Genomic DNA, 13,215 nt, shown 5'->3' on the forward strand with positions numbered 1-13,215 from the left:
AATATAATGTGCATGGATCATGTTAACGTTAATTGTGGCTATGGAAGTGTTTTGACTTTGCCATTGAGATATGTTAATATTCCTCTGTGTCTCTTTTCTTTTAATCTGCCAAGAACCGATTCATGAATAAATGTAGTAGTCCTAACACCGCTGTTCAATATCCCCAAGGTCTGTTTAGCCTTCTCGTACTGATCACCTAGCAACGAGAGGCGTCGTGTAACTGACTCGGTATATTTCTATCATAGACGGGCTGACGTCATTCTGACGCGTGCCGTGTCTCGCGCGTTGTTGCTAGGCAACGCCAACGCCGACGTCCTCGAGGCGAACGCGGAAGTTGATAACTACCGCCGTCTGAGACTCGCATTCAACTAATCGGCACTGCTCAGCCGAGCGGACGAGTCCTGAATCCCGGTCTGACGAAGGAAACAACATATTAAAAGTAAGCGCTGCAAAACCACAGACCTACACAGATTTTAATTCCGTCTGTGTGGTCAGGTTATCTGACGGACTTTTCCGTTTCAATATTACAGAATTCCCACATTGAATGCGAGAGGGCGTAATTGATGGCAGACAGCAATATGGATACCCACATATGCAAATGGTGAGTGCTGCCAAGTAAGTTTAGCGGGGTGATTAACTATGATTAGACACTCCCAATGAACTTCCTTTTAAAAACACTAATACTTTGCAAATGATATTAATTTGCGGATTGTTGAAAGTAATGCACAACGATCGTGGTGATTAGAGAGAACAGTCATCCCACAATTAGAAATATCTTTGAATATGGCCACACGATACACAGAATAGGTGAGTGTAACACACCCGTGAGGTCTGATCCAATTCCCAATATGGCTAATATTGAGTAATCAGTCCATTAATACTCATTGTTTGATTATTCAGATTCAAGATTGCTGAAGACACCCGCACAAAGTAGAATATAAGGATGTCTGCTCGGTGAAGACCTGGTAATAAATTGTAACAACGTCTTCCAATAATAATTTCTCGTGCAAAACCCAAACCTGATGGTTTTATCCCTTTTAAACCAACAGGCGCAATAATCTTTTCCCAGTCCCCGTCCTGAAGAAGACCCGCCAGTGACCCACAAATAAGGTGTCCACAGGGTCGAAACGTCGACAGAACCATCAAAGGACCAACTTACTGAGTCCAACACATCATAGCTAATTGAAATAGCGTGTTGGTCCCGAGTATTAATGAGATAGGAATTGGCCTTTTATAACCTCTCTCCCTTTCCTCATAATCACTTATTCACTTGTATATAGACCTTCACGTATATATGTCACAATGTCACAATATTTCACACTCAGTCACTTCTTACACTGATTTGAATTGTTGCGCCGCATTTTGTATTTTGTGAAAAAGTAAAAAATTGCTTTTTATGTTCTTACGGAAGGTGTCAGTTGAAAACTAAAAAGAAAAGAAAAAATAACTGTTTAATTAAAAATCACTCTGACCCTTCTTCTTGTGTTTGGTTTTGCACTTTAAAGATGACTAATGTAGCATATTTTTGAAACTATATTTTGATTATTGCTGAAGGCATGCATATGATTCGAAGCAATTGTTCAGATACCCGAAAGAACCACTGTTGAAATTACTACTGTATTGCCCAGGTTCTCAGGGATACTGGGTTACCCCGTAAGAATTATTCTTACTGACCATGTTGTTTATATTGTTTCAAATAATTTGCTTGCTATATGTGTCACGGATTCTTTGACTGCAAGTGTGATAAAGCATAAATCTCAGGTATTATGACAACACCTGTTGTGAATTGATTCACAATGATGACAATGGTTTTGGTGCAGTGTACTTCTACAATTTGGACATTTAAATACATGTTCCGCATCAGTACTTTAAATATTGTTTCATTTTACAAATATGAGCATTTACATTGCATTGTATATTTTGAGTCTATGTGTTACACCACAATAATGTAATGTGTGTAAGGTACATTCACAAAAACGCAACTGTATTACGTGTGATAAACGTAATTGTGCGCACTGTTTCATGTATGCATATTTTCATTAAACATGTGATGATACTGCACTCCTACTAATCAGGGTAATATTCTCTTGTCTATTCCCCCAATTCCTCTGTATCTTCCTTACTGTCCCCCCTCTTTTAATTGTTTGCTACACCTTACTTTTTCACTGGAACTTCACAGGTAGGATTGCAAAATATTCTGACATTCCTTGGTGCACTAAGCGGTATATAGCATTTCAAAAAACCTCCTCATGAAAAAAGAGCAAATAATGTCTCAAGAAGATAATCCAAGAGTTATCACCACAGTTTGTTCAACATCTTCATGGTCGTTTGCGTTATAAATCCAATGAAAACATTTCAGAACAGTACACTAAATCAAGTAAAAAACACACGGTAGTTAAATGATAATAAGCACATTGTAGTGGACCTCCATCGAAAGATATATGATGACTACAGAGGCATAACGTAGGTTCCTGCAGCTCCTGCAGCATCTGTAGTGCAGGGGACCCCCAACCCTCGTGGAAGTCACACATCTTTCAATGGGGGCTCTATTCAGCCCCCGGCCAATGAATATCTGTTAGTTGTGGGAGACTCTGCCCCCATCACATTCTCCAGGGGGGCCATCATTTGCATTACACCACTGGATGGCTACTTAATTCCCTACCACCAAATCCTTATTAGAACCCAATGGGACACTTCAAATTCAATATGCAAGAAACTGGGTTATTAGTTGAGAGGGGTGTGTTCCTTGTCATGGTGAAGTCCAAAAGTCAATACATTAACATGCTTAACCCTCTAATAGCTTGGCACAAAACGCCCAAGCCACTTTAGAAAAACAGAATGACAATTAATTAATAAAACAACACTGAAACAACAAAAATCTAATCAGTGGATCCGTTGTTATGAGTTTTAAATGTTTCAGCTGAAAATAGAGCCAAAACGCACAAATTGCCACTCGCGGGTGCCTGGTCTACTAGGCTAGGTCAAGGTCACTAGTTTAGGCTGACCATGATGGAGTGTGGGTCAAGTAGAACCAGGTTCATCCGATTGAAGAGTATACCTTGTCAAAGTTCACGTCCATGCAACTAGCTGCTGATGGAACTTCTCATTGATGAGGAACTCATTAAGGGTGCGAGGAGAAGGTTATTGCTGGAGCTTCACGTTTGTGTGAGATGCAGACGGTCGCTGTTAGGCATGAAGTACAGGTTGCTGTCAGAAGTTTGCATTAGCAGGACATGTGGCACACGTTGCTGATGCCAGGAGCCCGTTTATGGTTGCAAAGAAACCCAAACATCTGGATTTTCAGCTGGAGTCAATGTTTGAAGCTGGAGGAGTACACTGTTATTCCAACGAAGGGTCCAGAACCTAGAGGGCATTCCTTGGGGATCAGGACTCACTCCAGCAGAGGCCAGTAGCAGGGCTCAGGAAGGTCCAGTTAGTGCTGTTCAGCTGGCCAACTGAAAGGAAGGGCTCTGAAAGTTTGTTTTCCATGTAGATCAGACAGGAGTCAACCAAATGACCCTTGGTGTCACTTCAGGAGATCCTGGAGTCAAGGCAAGCAGGTCCAACCTTCCTTTTTCAGGCAACAGGGCAGTCCTTCATCTGACTCTTCCACAGGTCCAGGAGTGTTCTAATGAGAGGTCATAGGAGTGCCATTCTTAAACCAGTGCCAGTTTGTGGGTGGGGGTGCCCCCTTTGTCTAAACGTCCCACTTTTCTGGGTCTGGCTCCAAACATTTTCTGGGTCACAAAGGGCAGGCATGCCTAGGTTTAAGATACATTTGTCAGTGGCAGGACAGTAAGCCTCAGAAGTAAGGAAGTAAGTGAGCACAGCCCTAAGTCTACATTGTGAAGTTCAGGAAAGTGTGAGTACAGCCCCCAGGACATCTTGCTCAGGAGAGGAACACCCTGCTCCAAACCGACGGGCTATTTCTTCCCATGGCTGTGTGGAATACACAAGACATCACAATAGAGCCATTCACAGTCATGTGACCCTGGCCACAGGCAGAAAGTTGAATATGGCTTAGGCAGAGGAGTGTAAACTTTCTAAAAGTGGCATTTTCAGAATAGTAACTTAAAGTCAGACTTTACCAATGAAGAGGATTTTAAATTACAATTCAGATGAGTGAGAGAAGCAATTCTCTATCTCTTTCAAAATTGAAGTTATCACTTTGTAAGTATATAAGGTAACCCAGTGTTAGTGCTCAGGAGAGGTAATCTTATTACAATGAAAAATGACTTAAGAAGTGTTTCACTGTCAAAACAAGTAAACACATGAACTACACTTTAAATACTGTTTACACCTGCCCTAAGAGCCTATAATAATCCTTGCCAGTTGACTACTTTGACCTGACTAGAGCGGTCACAGCGCTTTTCGCTTATTGCTGTTGTTTCTGCCTGCTTACTAGGCGTTTTTAACTCCCCGTTTTGTATTTCTTTTTATCTTATAGTTTACCGTCTCCCCTGATTTTAGACTGCTGCCCACTTACTTGCACAGTAATAACAAAACCCACCGCGCTTTTGCGGGTCCTTTTTCCCGGCCACTAGGCACTTTGGCGGCCATATTGGGTGAGTGAAGGACGCCTGGCGGCGCCATTTGTTTGGACGTTCTAGCGTCACAAGGACACTCGACCTCCTCTTAAGAAGGGTAAACCCGGGGTCCAGCCTTGCCAGTTGACTAATTTGACCTGACTAGAGCGGTCACAGCGCGTTGCGCTCTTTGCAGTTGTTTCTGCCTGCTTACTAGGCGTTTTTAACTCCCCATTTTGTATTTCTTTTTAACTTATGGTTTATCTTCTCCCCTGATTTTAGACTGCTGCCCACTTACTTGCACAGTATAAATGAAACCCACTGCGCTTTTGTGGGTCCTTTTCCCGGCCACTCGGCATTTTGGCGGCCATATTGGGTGAGTGAAGGACGCCTGGCGGCGCCATTTGTTTGGACGTTCTAGCGTCACAAGGACACTCGACCTCCTCTTAAGGAGGGTAAACCCGGGGTCCAGCCTTGCCAGTTGACTAATTTAACCTGACTAGAGCGGTTACAGCGCGTTGCGCTCACTGCTGTTGTTTCTGCCTGCTTACTAGGCGTTTTTAACTCCCTGTTTTGTATTTCTTTTTATCTATTGGTTTACCTTCTCCCCTGATTTTAGACTGCTGCCCACTTACTTGCACAGTAATAACTAAACCCACTGCGCTTTTGCGGGTCCTTTTTCCCGGCCACTCGGCACTTTGGCGGCCATATTGGGTGAATGAAGGTTGCCTGGCGGCGCCATTTGTTTGGACGTTCTAGCGTAACAAGGACACTCAACCTCCTCTTAAGGAGGGTAAACCCGGGGTCCAGCCTTGCCAGTTGACGAATTTGACCTGACTAGAGCGGTCACAGCGCGTTGCGCTCATTGCTGTTGTTTCTGCCTGCTTACTAGGCGTTTTTAACTCCCCGTTTTGTATTTCTTTTTATCTTATGGTTTACCTTCTCCCCTGATTTTAGACTGCTGCCCACTTACTTGCACAGTAATAACTAAACCCACTGCGCTTTTGCGGGTCCTATTTCCCAGCCACTCGGCACTTTGGCGGCCATATTGGGTGAGTGAAGGACGCCTGGCGACGCCATTTGTTTGGACGTTCTAGTGTCACAAGGACACTCAACCTCCTCTTAAGGTGGGTAAACCCGGGGTCCAGCCTCGCCAGTTGACTAATTTGACCTGACTAGAGCGGTCACAGCGCGTTGCGCTCATTGCTGTTGTTTCTGCCTGCTTACTAGGCGTTTTTAACTCCCCGTTTTGTATTTCTTTTTATCTTATGGTTTACCTTCTCCCCTGATTTTAGACTGCTGCCCACTTACTTGTACAGTAATAACTAAACCCACCGCGCTTTTGCTGGTCCTTTTTCCCCGCCACTCGGCACTTTGGCGGCCATATTGGGTGAGTAAAGGACGCCTGGCGGCGCCATTTGTTTGGATGTTCTAGCGTCACAAGGACACTCGACCTCCTCTTAAGGAGGTCATGCTGACGGGCAGCGGATGCGCACAGCGGGAACGCCGGATCACCGCCGGAGTCAAGCCAGAGTCCAGCCCGTCTGCGCCCGTCCGGGCCCAAAAGGGCTTAAGGCAGGACTTCTGGCAAAAGTTTCAGAAATAAGGATGACATATACTCGAGAGGACATTATGTCATTGCGCCCTCATAAAGATACTTCTTGTAAGTACATCTGCAAAGGATCTAAACCTTTCTCTGGCTGTAGGATGTGTCAGTTGACCCAACCGGATAAGGGAAAGGATGCCCTGTCGATGGCTCTGTTGAATTGTAGATCCCTCCAGAGCCACGCATTAGAAATTAATTTCCTTATACAAGATCACGACCTAGACATTCTGTTCCTGACCGAAACATGGATTACATCCAGCTCTGGGGTGGATATAGTGCGAGCCCTCCACCCAGGCTTTCTAATATACCATCTGGATAGACCTGTGGGGCGAGGGGGCGGCATTGCCATTTTATACAGGGACATGTTTGTGTGCAGGGCGCAGAATGGTGGGGTGCCGGACTGCGAGAGCTGCCAGTTCTCCCTGCGGACGTCTCCTACGGTGTCGGTGTCAGGTGTACTGGTATATCGCCCACCGGGTTGTGTGGGCAAGTTTGTCAGCTCCCTAATGGAAACAGTCATGCTCTTGGCCTCTTCCACGACCAACTTTATGGTGCTGGGAGATTTTAATCTCCACTTTAATGACCCGGCAGATTTAGTGGCGTTAGACCTGCAGTGTGATTTGAAAGCTTACGAGATGATTTTAATCAATGCAGGGGCTACGCACAAAAAGGGCCATCTGCTTGACCCAATTTTTACGAACATTCCCCGTCTTAGGGCCAGGCCCTCTTATCCTCTCCCGTGGTCAGACCACTTCCTGGTCCCTGTAACTTGACAAGCTGATTCATTGGCCACTCCTTTCCCCAGGGTCCATACTTTGGAAAGAGCCTGGTCCAGACTATCGGTGGATAACTGGATTACTAACCTGGAAGGTATGTGTCCTCCCCTAATATTGGACCCGGTAATGGCAGATGCAAACCTCGATCAGTGGCCGACCAGCTCCCTTGATGCCATTCTCCCTAAAAAGAGAGTGTTAAAGAGGGAGAAGAGAATGGGTTCTGCCCCATGGTATAGAGGGCCTGTAGAAAGGAATGGGGGGTAGCCAGCCGAGAGGAGTATCGCTCAGCAATTAGGGTGTATAAATCCGCTCTTCATCGTGCTAAGGCCCAATTCTTCGAGGAGAGAATAAAAAGTTCCTCTAACTCTTCCAGAGAGACTTTCAGAGTTGTAAAGGAACTTCTTAAAGTTCCCGAGCCCCTGGTAACTCATGACAGCCCAGGTGAGAAGTGCAAGGAGCTGGTCGGACTATTTTCATATGAAAATAGAGAACATTCTAAGCACCTTGCCCCAGGCTGTCCAGAGAATAGATACGGGTAGTCAGCCAAGAGGAGCTCTTGCCCATCTGGACACCTTTGGGCCAGTATCAGTGGTTGAAGTCCTTAAGGTATTGGGTTCCATGAAGAGCGGTTCCCCCAGGGATCCGACCCCTATGACGTTCCTGAAACAGGTAGCAACTACTATTGCGGTCCCTGTTATGGACCTAATTAATGCATCCTTTGCCCAGGGCGTGGTGCCACCGAGCAGTACACTGGTTGGAGGCCAAGCATAGCATAGCCCAACTACAGTTTTCAGTCTTAGAACAAGTTCAACATTTTGAAGGTACAGATTTGACCAGATCTCTCTTACAGAGAGAAATCTATTGGATTAAAAGACTAGGAACACAGGAGCCTAAGGGGTTAAATGAAAAAAATGATTTTTCATGTTTTTTGTGAAAGATTTATTGGCTTATGCACCATGTGAAAATTAATGTACTTCTGTTTTTTCCTCAAATTTTCAATATAATTTTCAATTTAATTTTTTACTAACATCACTGTGACACACCACATTGTTGCATGAAAGCTTCACCACTTTTATTTTGCTTTTGCGCCGTCTATTATAGAGTCATCATGCGCCGTCAAACCGTCGACCCACAGCTCATTTGACGTTTTACTTTGTTGTGATCGAGAACGTAAGGCTAGGTTCATTTAGATAACATTGTTTTAACCCCGATTATTGGGAAGAAACACAGTGAGTTGCCGATTGGCTCAATTTGCGGAATCTGATCATGTGACCCGGGAGGAGTGAGGACGTATAGCCATACTCGATGTGCTTTATACGTTCTAGTTGTTCATTACCGGAATGAAAGGAAAACCATACTCTGATTGGTAAAGACCGGGTTCACGATACGTAAAGACGATAGTCTCGTTCGTGCACACAAACGCTTGGTAACTGCAGCGTGAGTTGATACGGCAGAGGAGCTAGTTGGAGGAGCATTCAAGGTATGTGTTCAGTTCAGCGGTTTGTAGACAGCCACTGTGCAGGAATAGGTTCACTCAGTTTATGTTTTTGACGTTTTTTGTAGAGTCGACCAGATCAGCATTTTTCACCGCGGGTGAGTCCAGCTTCCTCGAAGCACCATTAGTTTTAATATTTCGGTTCGTTTTTTAGCACCAGTGTGATGTTGGTCTTCTATGTTCATATTTTCTGCATTTTAGAAGAACTTTTGAGCAACGATACGTGGAGGTTAAGCGCCATTGTCAGTTACATTAACCACGTGTAAAGAGGTGGAGGTTCTGTCACCACTTCTAAACGCACAATTTTTAAGTTTGAGCACTTACACGCCCTTAATTTAAACCTTTTGGTCCCCCATTTGCCAGACTGTTTTTAAAACACATGTTTTATTTGTTTAGATTTCAGGCCCCGGAAGAAGAGCCATGTTCGGCTCAAAATGCATCGGGCATTCAATTGAAATATGCTATGAATAATCTGTTATGTTTGCTTATAGTTAACCTGCTCACAATATTAATTCTGTTGTCAGATGTGTAAACAGGTGAAATAACTCAGAATGATGATTTCAATGTATTGAATTGTTGAAAAAAATGTGTATAAACTACAATTGAATAAGAATTGAAGAATAAAACTAAAATAGTTTTGCAACAGTGCACAGTGGTCGGGTGTGATTTCACTCGAGGTAGGTAGGTTCAGTTGCAGGCACGTGAGGACAAACGAGCTACCACTGTTGCACGCATAGAATATTTTCGATAAGTGGAAAAAACCAAATATTTAAAAGCGCTCTAAACTTAAGGTGTGCTTCTCCCCCATATTCATCACTGACTGAAAACCATAGTAGTCTCAGATAAAAGCAACATGACACCACATGGAAGAACATGTCTCAAAGATTTATGAACAGCCAAAAGGTGGCAGCACACTGATAGTGGTCTGACTAGCCTACAACTATATTTCAACATTATCTATCTTGATCAGTACCCTATCTTGAAGTGTGTGAGTAGAGCTCCTTTCTTGTACAGCCATGACGATGACATTTCACAGGAAGCACACTATTATAAACTTGTCTCGTCACACCACACATATTACAAAAAACAACATGCTATGAATAGGCAATACGATTAGCTTGGTGAGTTTAAGGAATTGCAAGCAACTTAATTGTCCCGACAAAAAAGGATTTGTTTAATTAACATATATTAATTTTGTTAAACAGAAGATTTATTGGTATATAGATATTTGTGATACAATAGGGCATTTTAAAATATCAAGGTATTCACATGCTTCATATACAAAACAAGAAGGTATTGTTATGTTATAGTAGGAGGTCTTTATAAAGTGTACTGTCACTCATGAATGAGCAGCCTGGTTCTAGCTCAGCAACAAACATAGTTAACCATCACCTAACACATGAGACTGTAGAATGTAGAACCAGGGAGAGAAGTGAGACCATTTAACTCTAGACATCATGACATGTAATATGCATTGTACACATAGCTTTCACAATGTGAGGTAATAACAGTAGGCTGGAGTGGATCCAGCCGTCACACAGACATGTCAAATCACACAATACCTGATGATCTAGTCAGAAGAGTGCTGTTGTTCGTTGATACAGATCTGTACTGTCTGATCACCAGTTCTCATGCTGCGGTCAATAGTGTCTAAAGCAAATTAGAGTGGCTGTCTGGTGGTGTTATGATGTTCTGAGTTGATGTAAACTCTACAGCGATAAAGTATACTGATATGTGTACATGCACTGGAACAATAGGTGTTGGGTTTCCTCCTACAGTATCATGCAGCATAGAAGAACTGTAATGTAAAGTATAGGACAAATGTATCACCTCTAAAGTGCCTACAACGGTGTAAAGATGACTGGGGTGAAGTGGTATCTCTAGTGAGGTACATATAAAAGGTAGGAAAATGTGGACTTGACACCAGTTGGGGGGCATAGGTAGCATGACGGAAGTGAGGTGGAGTCAGCAAACGGTCACCAATACCAGGGGTCTCTGTGAGATCAGTCAGCATATCAACAAGGCAGCCTGATTAACCCCCATCCTCCATGAATTGTGCTCACACTTGTTTTCATTTGGCCACCGGGTAGTTACAGTTAGGTCAGTGTTGCTATAGGAAATGCTTTGTTTTGCAAATAATTTTTGCACCGTTTGATGAATCTTCATAAAACTTTCTAAAAGAAAATGCTGCTTTTGCCTAGTTTGTTGATGGAAAGTTTTAGAGTGATTAGTCAAGCGGCGGCTGGGAAATAAGGGAGTCTCAAAACGCAAATGCCCCTAGCATTTTCCATAGACCTTTTTGAACAGCGCTAGCACAAAAAAAGCTGAACGGAATTACGCAAAATTTGCCAGGAAGCTAGATCTTGGCCCATAAACTATGCTTTTTGTGGTTTGGTGCTTATCCTTTTAGTACCTCTGACTGAGGCATAAAGTTTTAAAAATACTTGTATATCTGTTGCATTCCAGCGGGCAGGGAAACACAGATTGTCCTCACCCGGAGGGAGCATGCAACAATATCTGCTACCACCAGGTGGGAGCAATGCCGTCTGGGTCTGTGGGGGCACTGGAGCTACCTGTGGCATCCAGCTTGCTAATTCACAGATGCCTAAGGTGATCACTTGGCACCAACCTATAATTAAGGATAGGCCCAGAGGATTGGGTCCCACTGGACCACAATAGTCTTGAGAGGGGGGGGGGGGGAAACCCTCTCCCTCTAATTATGAAGTCCCTGGGGTCTTATAAGGATTGGAGAGGGGGCAATGAGCCACCCTTTCCAAATAGTAAGGTATTTGGCCTGAAGGGATGAAGTCCCCGGGATGTCTCAAATTTGGGAAGATGGAACCAAATGCCCTCCTACCCTATAGTTAGGTTATGACCCCCGGGAAAGGGCCCAAGGCTGCTGAATGATCAAGGAGTGAGACCATGCACCCCCTCACCAAATATGTATTACTAGGCTTAGGGGGATGGGGTCCCCATGGCCAATAGTGACTTCAGGGGGCCACACAAATCCCCTTCTGTTTTTAAAAACAAAGGGCCCTTGGGACAATAGTGGATTGGGGTATGGCTCCATGACCCCCTACCCTCCGGTTGGCCGCAAGTCCTGGGTGTGCCACATTGGCTTTACATAATATTGTATAAAAAACACTAGAATTTAACTCTGAAAAAACAATGGTATTTGAAATGTCATCAGTCATGTCATAAACGATGACATAGAAGGTGTCATGAGTAATGTAATATTTGAGGTCATAAGTAGTGCACTGCAGGGCCACAATTTATAGTTAGGCTGCTGCCTATAAAGGGTGAAATCCGTTTTGTTAGTTTAAAATGTTACATTGACCCTGACATGTTCCCTTAACTATAACGTCACTTTAACCTTTGTTTATTTCAGTGAATTTCCAAGTTTTTTTTCCGAACACAATCAGTCAATTCATCACACCAAACTACTGTTTCATTGAATATTGAACTCAGTGGTAGTAGGACTTTCCTGTGGAATACTGTGACTGAGTTATGGAATTGTCCTTTTGAAGCAAGTGTTGCACTTAGTAAAGAGTGAAGCAAGATGAGTTTTGCCAAAATATACATTGAAAACCAAAATAAAAAAGGTAAACGGCTGTTATGGAGCACTTTGGGAGTGGTAGTACCAGTTATCATGGAATAAACAAAAGTAATTTTGCAACGAAGGAACACATTTATTGTAAAACCATTTGGGGGTTAAATGGATAACCTGAATTAAGAAATTGTACTCACCCCCGTTGCATTGGTGATATATGGCATAAATCATAAACTAAAAACCATGAATTGACTGCCCTTTTAAATTGAAATTGGAAGAATGGATGATTGTCCCTTTTCACTGTCTAATGAGATGCGTTATTTAAAAGCTAGCGAACCTACTGATGTAACAGCAAGTGTCATATGAATAAGAGTTGCATGACTCGAAACGCGTAATTCCTGTTGGTCTTGAACTAAAAGAACTTTTGAAAGCACTGTTGGTGTGGCTTGTATTACGTGTTGCTGAACGAGTGTGTGTTGCTGCATATATATATATATATATATATATATATATATATATATATATATATATATATATATATATATATATATATATATATATATATATATATATATATATTCCACAATCCTCTACTTGAAAGTACAGGGAGACGACGCCATGTTCTGCTTTTTAAGAGATTTATTTACACAAGTCGGCTGCTGGGATGCGTTTTGCCTGTTCACCAGGCTTGTTCACCCCAGTGAAAATAAAGTTTGCCATATTTAAAGTCGATCAAAACCATGTCACGTGAATGAAACTACACTGACAGTGCTATGGAAAACAGACTTGTAGCTTCTCGAGATGTTAATTCAATCTGCGGCTTAACATTCAGCGTAAATGCATTTTAGTCAACATATTCAGCGTAAATACATTTTTGCCAACCAAAGTATTTATGAAATTGAAAGATACCATATCTAAATATATTTAGATATGGTATCTTTCAATTTCATAAATACTTTGGTGAACAAGCCTGGTGAACAGGCGAAACGCGTCCCAGCAGCAGACTTGTGTAAATAAATCTCTTAAAAAGCAGAACATGGCGTCGTCTCCCTGTAATTTCAAGTAGAGGATTGTGGAATAAATTAAGGACGTGGTCGAGTCAGTCCTTGTTTGACGACGCACTCTTCGTTCAGGAGCTGCGGTGGTTGTTGACTCGGCGATTGGAACCTTATATATATATATATATATATATATATATATATATATATATATATATATATATATATATATATATATATACATATATATATATATATATATAT

The sequence above is a fragment of the Lissotriton vulgaris genome, chromosome 3_1 (genome assembly GCF_964263255.1).
Source record: "Lissotriton vulgaris chromosome 3_1, aLisVul1.2, whole genome shotgun sequence".
NCBI classification, from domain to species: domain Eukaryota; kingdom Metazoa; phylum Chordata; class Amphibia; order Caudata; family Salamandridae; genus Lissotriton; species Lissotriton vulgaris.